Source organism: Sturnira hondurensis, unplaced genomic scaffold (assembly GCF_014824575.4).
Source record: "Sturnira hondurensis isolate 20B ecotype Veracruz unplaced genomic scaffold, ASM1482457v3 Scaffold0014854, whole genome shotgun sequence".
Taxonomy (NCBI): Eukaryota; Metazoa; Chordata; class Mammalia; order Chiroptera; family Phyllostomidae; genus Sturnira; species Sturnira hondurensis.
In genome coordinates, this window is record NW_028087485.1 from 735,769 (window position 1) to 757,855 (window position 22,087).

The 22,087-nt window shown below is 38.6% G+C and overlaps 1 protein-coding gene and 1 pseudogene across 3 annotated transcripts in view; one reads left to right on the forward strand and one right to left on the reverse strand.

The window, feature by feature from the left end:
* The window catches only part of ATRNL1 (attractin like 1), a 506,943-nt gene that overhangs the window by 245,104 nt on the left and 239,752 nt on the right, over positions 1-22,087 (reverse strand). The gene's annotated exons all lie outside the window — the stretch shown is intronic.
* LOC118999390 (TIP41-like protein) lies at positions 5,610-6,520 on the forward strand (annotated as a pseudogene).

The following is a 22,087-nucleotide window of genomic DNA, read 5'->3' on the forward strand; positions in this document are numbered from 1 at the left end:
CGCAGAGAGTGGGAGATGCTACAGGCAAACACGCCCGACGCTCATTCTAGAAATACTCTGCCCACTGACCACGAGCACTCACTGATGACTGTTCCACACAGAGTGTGGTGGCTGCTATTTTGCCGCTTCGCTGAATTAAGACAAAATTCTCCCAAACCTGCTAATGTACCAAATGACGGGGCCACGTAATGAGCAAATATCTGAAGTGACAAACTGCCTTGGGAGAGTGTGTGCCAGAGATGACGGACTGTCCACTCACAGAAAAACCTACCCTTTCAGGACACTTGATTATTGTCTCACACTAATGACAAGCAGCAGATGAGGACACGCATCAGGCCCGGGCCAATGTTTCTAAATGGCAGCTGTGTGTCCTCCACTGGACATTTGCCATCGTGCTCCAAAGACTGAGGGGACGAGGGAACCACCGATGGGAGGGAAAGGGTCCTGAACTCACTCACTTACTGGCAGGAATAACAACTCACTTACCTACATGAACTTGGTCCAGGATAGACATACCCATTCCTCAGGTTACTAAAATTTGTGCCATTACACCGTTTACTAATAAAGGGTCCAAAGGAGACCCAATGGACACAAAATTTCATGAGACAGCAGACATTGTTATAAAATATCAATGGATAGTCTTAAGGAAACATGAGAACAAAATCATACTTATTTCCTAAAATCAGTATAAGTTTAAGACACTTGCAATAAAGGTCATTCCTTTTATATAAACCTCCTATAGCTTCTGATGGTCCCTGGGCTTAAGCGCATATATAATGCAAGTTTTATTTATTTATTTTTGAGGGAGTGTAACTTTTCAATTAGTTTCCCTTCAACATTATCTTGTATTTTCTTAAGTTTGAAAAAAAACATACAAAGGAGGATAGAATGAGCTGGAGCACAGTACAGACAAAAGAACATGGGGTCTGAGGGCAGAGGTCTGGTTTCAGGTACCAACTCTGCCTTGAGGTTCCCGTGACCGCACGTGTGTGTGTGTGTGTGTGTGTGTGTGTGTGTGTTTACTGGTATCACTCATCAGCTTTCTACTCCAAACACAGTCAGGTTGGGATGGCAGGAATGAGGGCAACTTCAAGAACAACTCCTCCAGGCTAAGTCCACCCTGAATCACTGCCAGAGACAATTAAAGGAAATGAAGCCACTAGATAAACATCAGGAGGACATTCCTAATGTCAGTGGCTGTCTCATCCCCCCCCCGCCCCCCCCGCAGGCACACTGTGGGTTGGGCATGCTGGAATGGAGTTCTTCACATCTTATTCATGGCAAGAACTAGGTTTGGTTAAATGCCAAACTTCTTGCATTTCCTTAATAATTAGTGATGCTGAACACCTTTTCATGTATCTGTTGGTCTTCTGTATGACTTCTTTGGAAAAATGTCTATTCAGGATCACTTGCCAATTTTTAAATCAGATTATTTGTTTTGTTTTTGCGTTGTAAGAGTTCCTTATGCGTTTTAGACATTTGCCCCTCATCACACATGTGGTTTGCAAATATTTTGTCCTACTCAGTCTATGGACTGCCTTCTCCTTTTGTTGACTGTTTCCTTTGCTGTGCAAAAAACCTTTCTAGTTTGATATAGTCTCACTTGTTTATTTTTACTTTTGTTCTGTATGCTTTTTGCTTTTTGTTCTGTATTCATATCAAATATACCAGTGTCAAGGAGCTTTTTCCTCTACATTTTCTTCTTGGAGTTTCACAGTTCCAGGTCTAATATTCAAGTTTTTAATTCATTTTCATTAGCTTCACGAATGCTTTATAATAGGTGTTCATTTCATTCTTTTGCTTGTAAAGATCCAGTTTTGCAACATCATTTACTGAAGAGAATATTCTTTCCTCATTGTGCTCCGTGTGGGGCATGGGAGTCATGCCATTTTGGGTCATAGCCTGCTGAACACTCAGCACAGTATGGGCAGGGCTGGGAATATAAGACAGAAAACTGCCTTGTCACCTGAACAAGAATTTAAATAAATAAATAAATAAAGGGTTATAAAACAATAAAAAAAAGTTTTAAAGTGAAAAAAAAGAAATCACACATCATGAAATGGGCAAACATGTCTTCAAAAAAATTTACTGAAGCCAAACACAGCCTCTCACAACAACACCATCTGGCACACTGATATAGATGGGTTCCTACAACACATGATCACCTAGCAGAGGAAGCCTGCACTACAAGGGGCCCATTCCCCAGAACATAATTCTAGCTCTTTTGGGGGTCTCCTCTCATACTCCTACTCAGAAGACCAACATAGCTTAACAAATGAACATACAATTAAGTTGAAATCCTATTTTGAAAAAAATGCTGTCATAACCCTGTGGGCAAAGAATAAAAAATCTCATATATATTCTGTAATTATGCACAATAATGGGTGTTATTATTTCTACTGATTTTTTCAGTAGATTTGATTGCATTAAAACATACATGTTTCTTTACCTAGTTGCACTGGCCCATCTTCCAGAACAAATACAAAACAACAGAGATTGCACGTCACTGCACTTTGTTCCTACCCTGAAAAGGGACATTTTTCAGCATTTCATCATATTACATGACAGGTAAGTGTGCTTTAAATCACGTCAATGCTGAACCTAAAAAGGGGAAGTCAGTGAAAAAAGTAGTTCAGATTCAAGTCCAAGGCCTGCGGTGACATAACCAACCTGAAGTGGTGAGAATGGAAATCCTTGCTCTGTTCCTCACCTTAGAGGAAAAGTGTTCAGCCTTTCACCAGGAGGCGTGTGGTTTGCCGTGGACTTCTGTAGATGGTCTTTGTGAAGTTGAGTCACTTCCCTCTATTCCAAATTGCTGATAGTTTTTTAAAAACCATGAATGAGTATGTTTTGTCTATTCACTCTTTATAACTTCTAGGGGCAGGGAGGTTGCTGATATTTCCTGCCTTTTCGTTTCTTTAGGAGAACCTGCACTTTATTGCTGAAGATTTTCTGAACAGCTGCTTTAAAATTCTCGTTTGATAATTCCAACATGTGACTCCTGCTAGTTGATTGCTCTACGCGAGCTGTGATTTGCTTGGTTCTCTGTTAAGAGGGGTGATTGTTTTTTGCATCCTGGACACTTTATTTATAATGTTAGGAGACACTGGCTTCTGTGGAAATCTTTTATTTTAGCAGGATTCACTCTCTTTAGTTTTAGGACACAAATCTTGGCATACTTTTGTGGGTTGTGCCTCGAACAGTAGTCTCATATTCAGAGATTCCCGCAGCCTCACTTTGGTCTGTGCAGTGTATTTGGAGCTTTTAGGGCTCCCACTGGCACCAACCAGTATTACCTGAAAGTCTCAGATCCTATGGGACGAAGAAGCTTCTGGAATTGGTCTCCCTGTTGTGATGGGGTCCCTTTTACTGGTCATCTGCACCAAACGCTTTTAAAAAAAATGTATTTAAGCAGAAAGTATAGAAAAGTCCGTAAGTCCTACGTATACCACTCAATTGGCTTTCAAGGAAAACGACCACATCAAGGATCCAGAGTCAGAAGTCCTACCTTGGCAGTGCCCTAGAAGCCCCCCTTACAGCACTTCCAGGAAATACCACCCCTCAAATGGGTGACTACTAACCTGACAACATATGTATTAGTTTTGTCTCTTTTTAAGTTTAAATAAACTAACTCTGACAGTATTTATGTTTCCGAGCCTTGCCCTCCACCTTGGTGGCCATTATACTTTTAAAATGCACATGTATTGTTAAGCGTAATTGTAGTGATTCACTCATTTTCTTTCCTATGTGCACCACTGTTGGAATATACCATGATTAACTTTTTAAAAAGTGTAACTTTTGATGGGCACCTGGTAACCTGAGCACCAAGGTTTTGGCTTTTGGCAATAATGCTCCTATGAGCATTCTTGTATGTGTTTTCAGCAGATCGATGTACACCAACTGAGACATGGGGTACATATCTGGCAGTGGATTCATTAGTCATAAGGCACGCATATGTTCAGCATTAACGGATACTGCCAAACAGGTATCCTAAGGAGTCGTACCAATTTACACTTCGCACAGCACAGAATAAGAGTCTCAGCTGCTACCCTTTCTTGACAATCCTTGGTATTGTCCACCTTTTCCATTTAAGCCATTTGGTACATGTGTAGTGTTATCCTGTAGTTTTAGTTTGCATTTCTCCAGTGACTAACTAAACTGAAAACTTTTACATAGGCTTACGGTGTTTGGATATCTTCTTTTGTTAAGTGTCTGCTCAAATTTTTCTTTTTAACACTCTAACCCTTTTCCTACTGGGCAAACTGTCTTTTTAATTGATTTGTAAAGAGTGTTTTATATACTCTGAATGCACTGTATATACTCTGAATGCATATATTTTCAATGCAGACTTATGCACTGAAAGTACACACTCCCACTCTGTACCCTATTTTTTCCCTATCTTAATTTGCATTTTCATGACAAGACATTATTAATCTCAATGATCTTAATATAGTCCAATTCATGACTTTCTTCTTATAAGGTTAAGGATTTTTATGGTCTTTGTAAGAAACATTGGTCTACTCCAAAGTCATAAAAAGATGTTTCAATAAATAATAATTTAAAAATTTTTGATGTGTTTTTTACATTGCATCTATGTTTTAAATCCTTGAGCATAATGATTCCTATGCAGTAAAAATAAAAGTTTAAAATCTTTTAGATTAAGCATTTGTCTAAATTTTATTAAAGAGTAAAAAATGATGATGATTATCTAAAATACAATTTTACTCAAATCCTTTGGTTTATGTAGGGCATAACCACATTAGGCTTAATGGACTACTAAATTATACAGATTTTTGACATCTTATTTGCTTACTCTGTACTCATCAATTAAACTCATTGTTCCAGTATGAATTTTATCATCCATAAAATATTTTTACCAGAATCCAAATATAGCTATTACTATTCTCTGAAAAATCCTGGAAATAGGTCAGTGCCTAATATGGCTGCCTGACTTCAAGTGCCACAGTACACACCAATGACTGCTACCGTGTGTCATGAAAGAGAAGACCCGCTTCACCGCGGTGACTTAGAAAACGGCAAGGATGATTTGCCAAAGACAATAAAAGTGCCTAATAATCATGTCATATTGTATATTTCAAAAGTTGAAGTGCTGTAAGGTATTTTATTGGAAAAACTTAGTTTGGCTGATTTTTTTCTTAGATAGTAATTTCAATTTTTAGAACTTAATGTTACTAAGATTTCATTATCAAAATACGATGGGTCACATTAGCCCCACCCTCTTTTTCTGTGTTATGGGGATGATGACAGATTTGAGGATAATAAAAGATAATGCAGATAATAAAGGTAAATTTATATTGTAATAAAAATCTTTACCCACAGCTCATTGCAAATATAGACCTTCTCTCATAGCTGGCAAGCAAATATGAAAGGCTCAAGTTCTAAGGCACCCACAGCGTCAAAGTGCTCCAGGCTCTCCACGTTCAGTTACCTCTAGAGCAGAGGTCCCCACCTCTGTACTGGTCCTTGGCCTGTTAGGAACCAGGCGGCACAGCAGGAGGTGAGCAGATTGAAGTCAAGGTGGAGGACTGGACCGCAGTGAGGTGGGACTGGTGTCCCATGCCCCCATGCTCCAGCCCACCCCTGCCGTGATGGTCCATGGCTTCCAGAGCAGCCGCCAGGGCTTCTCCTTCGGGCCCTGGAAGCTGATGGCCACCAAGACTCACACCACGAGGTCGGCAGATGTGAAAAAGCTAGCTAATGAAGCGCATCTGCCACCCCTCCCGGAAATGACGTTTGGAGATAACATTTTAAGGATCCAGCATGGTTCTGGCTTTGGGATTGAGTTCAACACTACAGATGCTTTAAGATGTGTAAACAACCACCACGGGATGCTCAGAGTAGCCTGTCAGGACGGAAGGTGAACTCTGCAAGGAAGTTATTAAACTCCATGACTGGACCTATACGGCAGATTACAAGGGAACATGACTTGGAGAATCATTCAAGTTAAAGGCTGTACCTACAACAGATCGTATAGATACAGAGAAGTTGAAAGCCAGAGAGCAGACGACGTTTTTTGAAGAAGTTCTCCTGTTTGAGGATGAACTTCACGATCATGGAGATTCAAGTCCAAGCATGAAAATTTGAGTAACACCTTCCAGCTTTTTGCTGCTGTTGCAGGGTTTTTGGGGTTTTTTTTTTGAGAATTGATGGAATGCTTACCAGAATGAATGACATGAGACTTAACCATGAGACCAACAAGACCTACATGTCACGAGAATATACATCACGAGACAGCAAAATGGCCAATTCAACAAATGTTCCACCTTCCCTCTTCATGGAGCCCCGTGAAGCAGCACAGTATTTACCAATCAAGGAGGCAGTTTTTGAGAAGCTAATATCTCCAGAAAGAATTGACCGTAACCCCACAGACTCACAAGAAAATGCACCTGTGAAATAGAATGTGACGTACCACATGCTCACCGTGGAATCTGATGGAGACCTTGGCTCTGTGGACGGGGGTATTTCTATTATGAGAATTAACTGCCTTGTCTATGTGTAGATTTTCCGCAGCCTTAAAGGAAACAAAAGATTGCTGCAGGCAAAAAAATAACTGAAGTCAAGGTGGAAGATTCCCGAGACTGCCACAGAAGCAATGAAAAGCCTGCTTCCATTTCCAACATCCCATCGTTGTGAAGCAGGGGTTTCTGCAGGGACAGCAAACAAAATGAGATCACGGAGTAGACTGGACCTAAGCAACGCACTTCGGGGGGCACTGTCTCCATCACCCCCAGATGGGACTGTCTAGTTGCAGGAAAACAAGCCCAGGGCTCCCACTGATTCTGCACTGTGGCGAGTTGTATAACTATTTCCTTGTATATTACAGTGTAATAATAATAGAAATAAAGTGTACAATAAACAGAACGCACTTGAATCATCCTGAAACTATCAGCTGCCCACCCTCGGTCCATAGGAAAAAATAACCTGTTTTCCGTGAAACTGGTCCCTGGTGCCAAAAACGTTGGGGACCGCTGTACTGAAACATTACAAAAACTGATTCATGGGCAGATGCTTAAGCAATATAGAGAGCAAATATAAATGATCTGAGTTAGATTACTATTAACTCTAAGTATGATAATTACTAGAACAGCTGATGCTTCAAATGAACCAATGCTGTTTTGGCTACTGAGCAACTTATAAAGTATAATTATTTCTAATCCTTCTTATTCCCCTGAAACAACAAACAGGGAAAAAATCATACCACAATTTATAGGTTATCTAAGTCATCATGCTTAAGTTTTCCTTAAATATAATCAATATGTTCTTAATAAAATTAGTATAAATGTGTGTGTATCTCAACTGATGAATAATATCCAACCTAAATAAGAAAAGTCTAGTACTGTTGGGTATCGTGTTTCAGGTCATTCACAGTCTCAACTGGAATGGAGTTATACCATGTAGTGGGACTTATTAATAAGATATTTGCTCTGCAAGGTGGGCTGGGGCAAGTTCAGGAGGTGAGAGGAAAGGTGTGGGGATCCTGTCTTTATTCAGACAGCAAGTTGGAGCTGCCCGAGGGGCTTTGATCTAGAGACATCGAAGTTTCCTCTGGAGACACAAGAGGTTGTTCTTTGGGGTAGGAAATACAAGCATACAAAGGTAACCACTGCCCTCTCCCTCAGCACCCACACCCTAGGTTCTCCTGGATTAAATTGCCCTCAGAAGCACAGATCAAGTCCTGGGAAGTCTCGGACATGACAATTAATTGCTGAGCTTCAATTCTGGTACCACAAATTCGAAAATACTAGGAATAGAGTCAATAGTGATTGTTAGAATATCCATCCAACAGGCAAAACTGTCATCAAATACTAAATGTATATGTAGTGATAGTAGTTATAGGTACATGGCACAGACGATTGTTCGAAGCAGATGCCAAGTTCAACATGAGATCACGCTACATTTCCGCAATTTTGTCAAATTTTTGTGAGGCTAGACTTTGAGCAGTTGCTACGATAAAAAGCAAGACCATCGTGATGGAACAGGAAATGCGCACAGCACAGTCCAAACCAAGGCTGGAACGCTGTGTTTGTGCGGCATCTGGCAAGTGACAGGGGTTACTTGAGAACGCAATAAAATATTTTTATTTTGTGTATATTTTTAACCTATTAGGATATAATAGTAAATTATTAGGATATAAATACTTGTTAAGTTTGTTAATGCTCATGACTGAGAAAGTAAGGGTGAGGGTGCAGAAAAAGTTTTGGAACCATATATTTGGAAAATACAGCTCTCATAGAAGTACCCCAAAGCAAACCACCCCCCCTCTAAAAACATCCCATTTAAGCACAGAATCCAGTCAATTTGAAATGAATCAAAACAAAAGTGTCAGCTGCAGTAAAAGAAGTGCTTGTGTGCATCAAATCCACCAAAATGTGCACTTAATAATGACCAACTGCAGGAACTCATGGATAAGAATGTGAATCTCACCAACCAGGCCAATCTAAGGAATATACAAACCACAAAATTAAGAAGATGGGGATAAAAGCACTTCTACTCTCTTTTTTTTCCCAAAACATGAAGTCAAAATTCTCTAAAGCTAAAATCCAGCAGTTAAAAAATCCATTTGATTCAAAATTCTTAACATTTTTCATACTTTCTAAATGTTATCTTAGAGGAATATTTAGGAATTAACATCTCTTCCTGTGTTGAATTTAGAAATACAAGGATTACTTTTATAATAAGTTACAATAAGATGAAATAAAATTCTTTTCATAACGGTTGCACCCATATTTATCATAAATCTTTCTGCCTGTCCGTTTTCTTCCCTCCTTTCATCCCTCATCTTTTATACATAAATATATATGTAACCATAGAAAAATGCCTGGGGAGATATTTCCCAGATGTTACAGATGACACGTCTCTAGAGAGTGATATCTGTGTTCTTTTTTATTTCTTTTACTCTTATACTGTTCCTCTTTGGTTGAATATTTTCAATAAACATCTATAATATTTTTCAGTAAAAATACTAATTTTTCTTAATTAATAAAAAGCAAAAGCATGAGAAACAATGTTAAGATATTAATCACACTTAATTCTGAGTATGGGAATGACTGTTTGCTTCTTTGAAATTTTACTCTATTTTTAAAAGATTTCCAAAAAAAAAAAATTCAGGTAATCTTCAACTTCTATCAGCTCCAGAAATTTGCACTGACAACCCAATTTTCAAATCCATCTATAAACTTCTAGTTAAATTCCAATCATCAGTATCTGCTGAAAACATCTGACTTAAAGGACAAAACTGCAGGGTGTCAAATATGTTAATATTTTTTGTTAAATACAATGCCCACGAAAGTGTAAAATATCATATAAACCAACCTTATAAACTTACTGAGTTGCTGCCCAGGTTTTAGGTAGAGTATGTGTCTTGTATGTGAAGAGGGAGGTTGGGAAACGAGCCAGTCTGCACAGCTCATTTCCCAACCTCCCTCTTCACAAAAGATCACTCGTGATAAATGCCTTATTGTACACACCAATAGCTCATTCATTTCCTCCACCCACCCACTGTTTGGATATACCACAGCTTATTTACCCATTTACCTACTGATAGACAATTATGTGGTTTCCACTGTTTGGAGATGACAAAAAGCTCCTGTAAACACCCCTGAACAGGTTTTCTGTGTGGATATAGGTGTCCTCTCTCTAGGGTAGATATGGAGAAGTAAGACTGCTGGGTCACATGCTAAGTACATGTTTTGTACAGTAAGTGATTGTTCAGGTGTATCCTCAGGTTTGTTTTCTTTCACATGAGACCTCTATCACTTTCCTTTTCCCTGAAGGATACAGCCTTTAGAATTCCAACCAGTGAATATCTGGTGTCAAACTCTCTCAGTCTTTAAATAGGATAATTTTGCCTCCATTCCAAAAAGATATTTTCACTGAGTGCAGTTTTAAACTTTAAATTAATTTATTCCTCAATTTTATAAGTTCTATTTGGTTATATTTCAAATCTGCTAGGACCATATACATACACACACACACACATATATATATATATACAGGTATATGTGTGTGTGTCCTTGTTTTTCCAAAAATTTTTTTGAAACCTTATTTCTTTCAACATAGTAAGCATGCCTATTTTGTAATATGTATCCCATCGTTCCCGTATTTTAAATCTTCAGGTCTGTCCTGCACACCGGTCACTTCTCCTGATTGCTGCTCGTGGAGCTGCATCTCCCAAGTGCCCAGTGTCCCTGAGTATGTGCTCGTGCTGGGAAACGCTTTGAAGCTCAGATGAAGGCGTGTCCGTGCCTTCATTGAAGAGTTCCTTCTTTGCCTGCCAGAAGCAACTTTACACTAAATGCAAAGCTCAAGACATTTTTGGAGGACCATGTAGGGAATTAAGGGACAGCGTGTCAGGACAAAATGGTGGGAGCGCTGCTGTCTGAATGCCAACCTTCCCCGGAGTGAGTGTCCCTCTGAGGTTCCACTCGCTCCTCGATGCCCCACGCTGGGCAGCAGTGTGTCCCACTCATATCCCCTTGTACTCTGAAGTCAACACACTGGATGTCAAGTTCGCCTTACGGGCAAATGCCAGGAGGATACAAGTTATTCAGTGGTCTTCTTACATCTCAATCTCCTTTTCTCCAGTTTTTTTTTCTTTGCCCTGTAGTTACCATCTATGTTGTCAATGTATTTTTGATGATTTAAAAATTTTTGAAAACTTTTATCCAGTATTTTAAAGTCCTGTGGAAATGTTGCACTGATTAACCTATCCTGTCAACAGAAGCCACTGTATCACTGGCCTTGATTTTGGATTAAAACATTTCCCTACATTGCATAATATAATTTCAATAATATTAATCAATAGTCATCAAAAGCTCTTTGTGTTTATATACATCAGATGATAATTGATGGTATTTAGGTAATTAAAAACATTTACCATTTAGTTATTTAAACCTGCTTTTTGAAATTAATAAAAATGTTCTAAATATGATACCTCTTCCCTCATCAGATAAATATTTATATTAGAATATTAATTAACACCTGACAGACTGAAATGCTTCATGCGCGCATCCAACTTGAGTACGACATGAGCTAAACCTACTGAATAATATAACCCTAAGGCATATACAGTAGCGCTTCTATGGAAACAATTTGTATTTTCTATAACACGCTCCTCTGTTTTACTTTACATGCTATATTTTTTATAATACCCAACAAATGATACATGGGATAGAATATAAACAACCTAATAAAAGTCAAGCTAAAATTTTTCTTCAAATGAATTATGCATATTTTATAAACCCCAAAATGCAACCTATAATTAAGTATTATACATGAGAAAGAAATTTTTCCAATTTCTTCTTATCCCTCTTCTTTATGTTACTTATATTAATCTGCTTACTTAACATCTCGATCTCACGGACAATTAAACAATACTCACAGCGGTGTACAAATGTCCAATCCAATCAGTTCCACCTTATTAATCTCTTCTTTCACTACTTCATTGTATCATGAAATACACAGTAAAAAAGTGCTTTGAAAAGTACTGTGCTATTTGTAGAGAATGTATATTCTGAAACTCAACATTTATATATCGACTGTACATTTGATATTTTAAAACAAGGTAAATGATTGTATTTCTTATATTCTTTTTTCTTGATAACCTTCATTAACTCGAAAATGTTACAATAAAAATAGACTTCATTCTGTCACCGTGTATGGTGCTCAAGCATATAATCAAAATTTGAATTTAAACTTTCTTAAAAATAGAATTACCCTTGGATTCCCTAATTTTGACATGCAACCCTCTGTACCAATGATTGCTAATGAAATGACTCAAGTCCCTAGATGAGGCCACCATCGCCGTAAAACCCCACACGTACCAACTCCCCGATTGTTCACAACAGCCCCCCGCGGCAGGTGCCACTGCTCTCTGTAGTCACAGGCACCAAGGCCAAGGCCAGGAGAAGTTCAGAACGTGACTGAGACCTGAACTCAGACAGACTGGCTTCCAGCAGCCTTGCTATTCTAACTCTCTATTCAAGGTTAATCGCAACCACAATGAATTTACCTATCACAAATGAAATTACAAAAAATTACAACCAGCGTTATGAAGAGCCCTGAGGAAAAGAAAAAAACTCTTTGGTGAGGCTTTGGCTCATCATTTCTATAGAAGTGTAATTACTGCTACCGTGAGAAAATAGAAGTCTTGTAGGCACATAGATTCTGTAACATGAAAAATTCTCCATTTGGCTATCACATTGGCTCTTCTTACCACCCACAGGCGGCTTTACTGCAGGGTTGGGAAAGCCACACGGCCCCCCGGGAAGCAGCCCCGAGGAGCACAGCTTGGGGACCGAGGACTCCCTGGGTCTGCGTCTGGGTCTGCCACTGTTTCTGTGCCATCTCAGGCAACTGCAAGACCTACACAAGCTTGGTTTATAAAATGGGATCGATAATTTTATCTCCTCCCAAGTGCTAAAGAAACAACGAGCAGGCTCTTTTAGAAGGCACTTAGCACAGAATCCAGCACAATAAAAAGGAAGAAGTTTACTCCTTTTTTGCCACTTCTGTCCACACGATTAGCCGCCTAACCGCTCACAGGACCGGTGCGCCCGTGCCCTTTTGTCCCAGAAGCATAGAGAGGGCCACGAGTTGCCCCCAAAGGACCCGTGCTCCTTACACCTCAGCTGAGGGCACCCGGACTCCGGATCCGGCACCTTCAGCCACTGCTCTGTGGAACCAAACGTTTGCCTGTCGGATCTACCCCTTTCTGCCTTATACTGGGGGTGCCCCAATTTGAGATTCAACCTCTTGCTGCCTCCCAACCCCAGCCCACACGGCGATTTCCCTGTTTTCAGGCTCTGTGCCAAAAAAAGAACAGGAAAAAATCAGGCACCACAATCACTCTTGTGCTGAGTAGGTGTAATAAAATACATTTGTGTGTGTCTCTAAACACATAAAATAATCTTCCGTCTTTGAAAACGTAAGCTCCCAAACGACGAACACAATTTTGATGATAATTATGAAACTGGGCCTTGCAATACAAAATTCAATGTCTTAAAAAATTCTAAATTAAACACTTGATTTACAGTTAATAGCCTTTGTTACGTCACTAGGGTAAGGCTCCCACCTGTGCAACCGAGTTTCAGTCTGTGGGTTCCACCGTGGTCTACCGCAGCGCCTCCTGGCTTCTGGGGCCCGCCTGTACAGCCAGGCTGTTCCAGGTCAGATACTCAGTGGGCTCCCCACTTATGGGCAGGCAGCAGGCAGCGGGGACACTAATGAAGCAGTGACGCTCATGGAGGAAGCTACACAGTTCTGGGTTGAGGGAAGCCTCTATAGCCTTCCTAAAATGACGCGCTTTAAAAACATTTTTGGAATTATCACCAAACATAACTCATGTGAATCAGTGCCATGCGATTTAAACAATATTAGAATAAACATTTCAACTTACCTTCCATATGTAAAGATACCTGTTTGCTATATGTTTTATGTTGATTGTACAAGTACTTGTGCATAAAGAATAAACCCATGTCATTCAAACAATTAAATACTAAAAATAATCCCCAGTAAAGTCAGACAAAAGCTTGAAGCAATTTTTTTTTCTATTTTGTCTACTGAGACGGTAAGCTATTGAGACATTCATTATTTCCAGTTAAATGTTCAAATCACAGTTTTTAAAGTGAATGCTGAGAAAAACTAAAATATGCTGCCTAAACCTGTGAGCATTCTTGCTGAACCTAATCCTTTTAAGGACTTAAGTCTCCACAATGGCAAAATAACGTCAAACTTCCAACAATGCAGTCTTCTATTTAGTGACAGTAATACATATTTTCCGTACATTATGCATCTTTATGGACCTTTGATTATAATAAGTACTCTAGTTACTGTCCATTCTTCATAACCTCCATCATTGAAAATACGAATGCATGCTTTAAGCAATAACTATGAATCCACATCGCATATTTGGGCCACTAAATATAAGGTTATAACTAACTTGTGCCCCAAAGTACCTACATATGTGCAAAGCATTCATGGTCCTTGTTATCTGTGCAACAAGGAGCTTTCAACAATCGAAATTGTGACGCAGAACTTCATAGTGTAGATCTGCTTTTCAAATTCCCTCCTGGTCCTACTTCTACTGCATTGGAGGATTTCTGAACAGCACGCTCAGATTTCCAAACTATGGATGTTGCTCTTTTCTATACTTCACTGTGGAAGGGTAGTTACAAGTAATGGAAGTTAACTGACATGTGTAACATTGTTTGATATATAGGAGTTAAAAGAGCTACAGAGCGTGCTTCGAAGAATACCACTGGGTAGTGTAACTTTCAGTGCAAACTGAGTCCTTAAAAAGTTTTAAAATGTTATGGGGAAAAATTAAAGACCCTTGTGACATGCAGGCAGGCTGTAATTGGAAAGAGAGTTGTTAGTAAACCAAAAGCATACACTGATTCCTGTAAACCAATAAAATAAAATTATGCCATGCAAATAGTTGTGATCAATAGGTGCCCTACGCAGCAAAACAAGATCAATTACAGTACATGAAAATCTCTTGTAAACCGGTTATACAACTACGAAGAAGGGACGGGTTTGGCCACGAGCCCCTGAAGTTTGGGGAGCAACGAAGTGACCACAGTTAGAGTGCTGATTTAAAAAGACTACCCCAGAAGCAGTGAACATTTAAGGTAGTAGCAACTTTGTTATTTTATAAAGACACGTCGTTTTACACCAGGGCCATGCAATCTTCCAATTCTCAACAACTATAAGCAAATAAGGATGGAACAGAAGAAAGGATACTGGAATTGAAGTAAAAAGTCCTCGATTTAAATCCAGGCTGTGTGAGCTTAGGGCACTAACATCCCTGAGTTCAATGTCCTCACCTGTAAAACGGGGGTACAATTTTCCGCAGCACCTACCACAGAGAACTGTTCCCAGGATGAAAGTAAGCGCTGCCATGAAAGCAAGTTATGAACGTAAAGCACTATATGAATAAGAGATGATTATTAGACACATAGAGTGAATGTTTGGTTATCACATACTTATCTTATAAAACCTCATATTCATTGAAAGTATAAACAGGAAGAAAATTCAGATAGCTCAGAGAAATCTAGCATTCTACCTCTATCATGTCTTCATGGGCAGCAACAGAAAGAACCAATGCTGTTTTATCTCAGAGGCAAACTGAAAACTCAGAGTTGACTCTACAAAATACAGTTAAAGGTTAATGATGACAAGTAATTGTCCCTGTTCTATTGTAATATATACTTACCTCAAAATCTAGAAAGTACCTAACAAACTTAAGGAAATAGGCTAAGATGGAAAATGGATTGATTAATAAACAAACTGTTGGAAAATACAGATGAATCCCATTATTCTGACCTTGAGTAAGAAGTCATTGGGCAATGTCATGGCCACATTAATACATTTAGCTGTGGAGGAAGACAATGTCCCTCACACTTTATCACGCATCACTGAGCTGTAACAAACGCTGACAGTTAGAGAGCGTGTCCCCAAACATTGTGACCATCTCAGTGACAGCTAGAAAGGAAAGCTCAGTACAATGAGCGCTTCATGTTTGCTACCCTACAGGCATGGACAGAAAATACAAAATAAATTGATTTAAAGCATTTGGATAAACATTTTTAATTCTGGCACTTTGTGGGGACGGGGGGGGAAGGTGGGTGCATTTGTTTAGTCTTTGGCCACCAGCAATTTATCTTCAGGTCCAATGCAGAATACTGTCAGGGACACATCTATTTTAGAAAGAGTTCTCAGTAACCTTGCTCCATTACAAAGCAATTCATGACCACGGTCTTCTGCCAGAGCAATAATATTTGCATAATAATTGCAAGCCCAGAAAAAAATGCTTGAAATGCTCCAACCATATTCCAAGAGTTTTATTTTTCATAAACTAAAAATTTCCCAAATTGAACCTTAAAAGTCAGTATTTATTTCTGAAACACGTTACTTAAACATTCATTTTTAAATGGACTATAATATTCTCTTGTTGTACCTTGAAAGTGAAAAGTAGATAAGAACATTTCTTAATGAATTTTCTAATTGAGTATGTTGTGCAGGAAGGAGTACATTTTCAGTGTAACACTAAAGTAAGCCTGCAGCTCTCATTAAGAGTTTCGGCGGCTGTGAGCTTGGCTCTATGAGTACCACACTGAACAGGTGCATGTCTAGAATGAAACACACAAAGCCAAACCTGTGTAACTGCTGTCTGAAGTGTTGCCTCTCAATTAAAGGGCCTGTGGGCAAACTTTTTCTGAAAAGCACAGTGTCAGACATTTACAAAATGGCGATCTAAATCATCACTGATACATTTCGATTTATCTCCAAACAGCCCATGTCAGGAAACAGATCTTGGACTTGAACACATGAGTCTAATATGATAAGCTCTGACAAAATGTCCTCAGTTTTCTTCTGTCTCTCCCTCCCTTTTTTGACCAAACTATGATGTGTGCATATTACTTGCTAGCCTGGTAAAATCATGACACTTAAATTTTCATTGAGAAGAATGAAGTTATATAGTAACTCAGTCTGTAGAAATTAAGATAAAAATAACTTAGAAATAGTAGGCCTAATACAAAAGAAATGGATTTTTGATGAATTGGAGCCACTGATATTGTGCCTGTGGATTTCTGTGTATACATACTGAAAGACATATGACTAATATTTTATTATTCACAGAGCTAATAGAAAAGGTGGTTGAACTATAAAGATGAGAATAAATGGATTTAATCTATGAGAATAAATGGATTTAAAGGTATATCATTAAAATATTCTCTCTCACATATATTATGTATGCATATATACTCGTCTATATTCCTGACAAATATAAGTACAGAGCACTCCTATTATTAGTAGGTAAATGTGTACATTCCTCAGGAGGTAAACCTACTCCATCATCGAGACCCAGCACACTATTCATAAGCAAGTAAAGCAAATTACTGCCATCATAGCTGGGACGGGTGGAAATGGAATAGGTTTGTTGATTTCCTTCTCCATTTGACTTATTCCCAAATACAAACATAAACTATTATCAGTGTTACTAATAGCTCTTGTTATAACTCATATCTGTTTTCCAGTTAGAGGATCACAAAGAAAAAAACTAATGCACTACTTACACTGTAATCTTCAGAATTGCACCGAGATATTTAAGATCAGTGATTGATACGTTAATGAAATTCTTAGCCCATTCACGTAGCATCACCTCATACTGACATTTTGATTTCAAATTCTCGTAATCAGTCCTTAGTGCTTCATTCTAACCCTGCAAATTGGGAGCAAACTGTACCACTTCCAGTGAATAAATCAATTTGTAGAATGCTGATTCATAAATATAAAACACTGAATAGTCATACTGCTGTTTTTATGTCTAAGAAGATAAAAAGGAAAGAAATGCTTATTGTGACAGCTAGATCTTAAAGGGAAAAAATAATAAATGGCCTTACCTACTCAATAAAATGAGTAGGTAACATATAAGTGCTCGAGGAAATGAAGAAAAATCCCCATTTTTGTACAAAAACGAGCTCTTAACTCTTTCCTAACAATGTTCTTAACTTATTAACCAAATAATAATTTAAACCCCCAAATGAATAAAGTTTTAAATGAACGGTAGTGCATCAGCTTTTAATAGCTACTTTACTAGATAAAAGGTAATATTTTGAGTCTCTTGGAGGTCCGTGCTCAAAGTAGGAACATATTTCTTTTATGCTCCCATTGTCCCATTTGGAAATGGATAATGTTACATAGATTATATTAACATCTCATATTTGACCACTTTTAAAGTTTAAAAAAAAAGAAAAAAAAGGAAGGAAGGGAAAAGTATTTTCCAATACCCACAGTAACCGTAGGTGAAGTTGACTAAACTGTCAGAATGGTCATCATTTTGGAGAGAACTGGGACTGGGCGGGGCCGGGAGGGGCCGGGCGGGGCCCAGCGGACGCTTTGGTGCTATATTTCATTATACAAATGCATGTGAATGGTGCTTCCACAGGAATCTTCATTCTGTGAAAATGCATCAAGGCATATACGTCTGACTTATGTAATGTCCTATACACAGATTCTACCTCAACAGGAAGCATACCTAATAAAGAACTAAGATTTTTTTGAAAAAAAAGTTTTTTAAAAAAATAATCAGAGCAAGAATTGCTAACCTTCCTTGACGAGGGACTTGAAAAGGAAAGATGTTTCAAAAAAGATGACGTGTCACTGCAAGAACTCTGCTTTCATTGGGAGCCGTTAGTCACATGGCGACCTCTTTGAGGACTTAGAGAATTTCATGGAAATAGGATTACTGAAGAATGGCTTTCTGGTAAGAAAATGCAAATTAAGACCTAGCAGATTCACACTGTCTAAAATTCTTCATGTAACTCAGACTCGTTGGGCAAATTTATTGAAGCAAAGGTGAAATTTCACCAGCATAAAAATGAAAAGTCCCAAAAGTGGCTGAAATTTAGCTTAAAATGTAGATGGTAACCTATCAATTATATAACATGTAGTTTTAAGAGGAAATATTAGGTAATATTTTATTTAATATATAATTCAAATGTAATACATACATCTCTATAAAATCTATATATGTACATGTACTATTTTATTTGTAATATATAATTCATATGTAATATTGCATACATTTCTCTATATAGAAGATATATATATATATATATATATATATTAGTATCTAGGATCTTGAGACATTTATTGTTTTATTGGGCTTAAATATTTCTTCCTCTTCAGGAAGAATTATAAATCACTCAGTCATATTAAAGTATAGTTTTATTCTTTGTGAACCAATAAAAGCAAATATAAATGGTATTATAACTGATATAAATAGATCAAAACCAAAAATATCTAGACTCTTACTGACCCAATGATACGTCTAGAGCTTATTTTCCAGCAAGGGATGAGAATCTATTTATCTTGGGGAATTAAAATGGTTTGCTTAGCCCTGGCTAGTGTAGCTCAGTGGATTGAGCACAGGCCTGTGAAGCAGAGGGTCACTGGTTCAATTCCCAGTCAGGGCACATGCCTGGGTTGTGGGCCAGGTCCCCAGTATGGGGGCATGAGAGGCAACCACACATTGATGTTTTGTTCCTTCTCTTTCTCCTTCCCATCCCCTCTCTCTAAAAATAAATAAATAAAATCTTTTTAAAAAATGTTTTGCTTATATATAATCACATAAGACCTGCAAAAAGGTAAGATAATTAATAAGATAATTAAACCTTTGCTATAAAACATGCTAATAATAAGTAAGAACAAAATATTTTATAGGACAAAACTGCTCACTTGACAGCAATCTCAGAATGATGACAACAAAATGCCAACACCAATTTTCTTCCAGTGTAAATTTTAAATATAATTGTTAAAACTCTATCATTAAAATAAAGATGTATTGGAAATGTTTATAATATGATGTTGATTGAAAATAAACCTGGTAGTAATCTGTTCAAATCGAAGTCACTTGATTTTAAGAAGCTTCCTGGAATTCAAATGACATTCAGATCAATTATATGTCCCCAAACCACAATCTTGCTCAATAAAATTTATGGACTGGTACATATTCAAATATCTGTAATAGTCTCAAATGGCAAATGAGCTAGTGTTTCCTCATGGGTCTCAGATAAACTACATTATAGAAAATTCATACTATAATTCAGAAGCTAAATAAGTTTCAAGAATATTGATTTTTTTTAGATTCCCAATAATCTAGTCATTTTCAGTGTTTCGTTGTCAATAGGTCAGCTCATTTCAATTTCATTTGAAATTAATTTCTATTTCCTGAAAACAGAAATGTCTCACAGTTCTATCAATTCCATGATAGAAAAGGAATTATTTTTCTTGGAAGACTATCGAAATGTAGCTCTCAATAACACAGAATATTCTGAAAAAGCTCTTTACATACTCAGCATTTCATTTTCTTAAAACAAATTGTGATGTAAAGGAGAAAGAACCACAATGTCTTTCTGCCTCAGTTAGAATCACTGATCACAAATAAGCCTCTTACTACCCAGTCCTCTCCTCAAGGGTCCAGGGAGCGTTCTTCCTCCTCTGTTGATTTGGGCCTGATCATGCTACCTGCTTTCGCTGTTGGGGAGACATGATATACGCCATGCCCTGAGAGACGGCTTGCCTCCTCTGTTATTACTGCCCCTGCCCTCAGAACAGCAGATCTTCTGGGACAGGGAGTTACTCCTGCAATCAAGGCCTTCGGATGAAAAGAATGGGGAACAGAGTCACAATCAATCTGCTGCCTGGAGCAGGGCCACAGCTAACGGCCCCTGCCATCGTATGACACCAAATGGCTTTTGTTAGCTACAACTGGGGACAAGAAAAAGCTGATTACCTAGAAGCTGGGTGCTGCTACACTGAACTAAAATATACAGCATGGGCCTCAAGGCCACCAGGTGAATAAGAAGTCAGTATCACTGAAGACTGGAGAAAGGCAACCCCTGACATTCCATGTCAGATCCGGTGGTAAGTCTATAAACTTTTAATGCATCATAAACTGTTTAATATGTAATCGCTCTGTGGTTGTGGACAACCCATTCTCAAAGGACAGCGGTACTAAAGTGAAATAGTTATTGTTGCTAATAACAAGGAGCTGAGGTAATAAAGAAGTGAGCTGAAAAATATGTCTTGTTTTCAGGAAAAGGTGAAAGAGAAAACAGAACAGTCAGAAATGCAGTGACCTGGCTTTCCTTGGGTAAGGTCTGCGGTTAACTAAGTTGGTCCGAACAAATCCATTCACTTGGACAAAATGTCATAAGATGATAGATCAAAACTATGATAACAAAGAAGCCTGATAAGCACAAAGTGCTTGTAATTAGATGGAGGCAGGGTGGGCGATGGGGGGGAGAAAGGAGGCAGGGGCCAAGGGAGGCTGGGAGGGTGGCGGGAGCCGGGTATCAAGAGAGCTCAGACTGGCATTGTCTATAAGCAACTGTGAGTAGGCACGTGAGGTTGACTATAATCAAACAGACAGTAGCAACAAAGAAAACAACTATATTTACAAGGTCTGGGTGCCGTGAAAAGGGCCGCCATCCTGGATGAAGAGAGAGTATGACTGCTGAAGAAATCAAATAACCATATCCAGTACCTTCAACGAGAAACGGGAATGAAGAACTGACACGTGCTACAACGTGTGTGAATGTTGAAAATAAGGCAAAGTGAGAGACACTGGCCACGAAAGACCACATATGGTGGGACTTCGTGTACGTATCTGAACTGTCCAAAATAGGTAAGTTACTCCAGAGAGACAAATAAATAAATAAATAAAAGGTGATTGCCTAATGCTTGGTGGGAGAAATTGGGAAATGACTGCTAATGAGTAGGGGATTGTAAAAATGATCTAAAACTGTGCTGAATATAAAGCAATGAACAGTATATGTCAAATGAGTGAATTATATAGAATATGAATTATATGTAAAGGAAACAGTTATTGAAAAAAAAGGATTATGTCAGCCTCCCGGGCAGGAGACAGACTGAGAAAACATCTCCGTGACCGAAGACATCTCCATGAATATTTTCATGTTTCTGCATAACTGTGGCTTTCTGAAACACAATGACACCAGCATCCTTGGCTAAAGGATGATTAAAGAGCACACAAATCTTGGAATTTAAAGATGGAGACCCCCGAGAAGATCTACGGACACATCATCCAGAGATAACTGTCTGCTTTCCACAGCAAAGGTCCCTCGTCCCCATTGGGGGGGGAGGGAGAGGAGGGGCACAGGTGCCAGCTGCCCTATGGAAGGTCCAAGAGTCACCATTTCTTCTTTGGTACAACCCCCAGTGCAGTGCAGAATCCATCTGGTCCTCACTGTGTCACCCTGTGGGAGTACGAGGCACAGGGGAGTGACACGAGTTGCATGTTAGCAGAGTCTTGCCTCTGAACGAGAGTTCTCAGATTCCATTAATGTATGTGTGTGCATATTTGTGTATATGTATGTGCGTATACATAGGTGTGCATACATGTATATATGTGTGTATACACATGTGTATGCATGTGTGTATATGTGTGTGTCCATGCAAGTATAGTAACACATCAAACCCTTTATACAACACCTAGATTCCAATGAATGGAAGATCCTGCGATGCCCCTTCAGAGCTG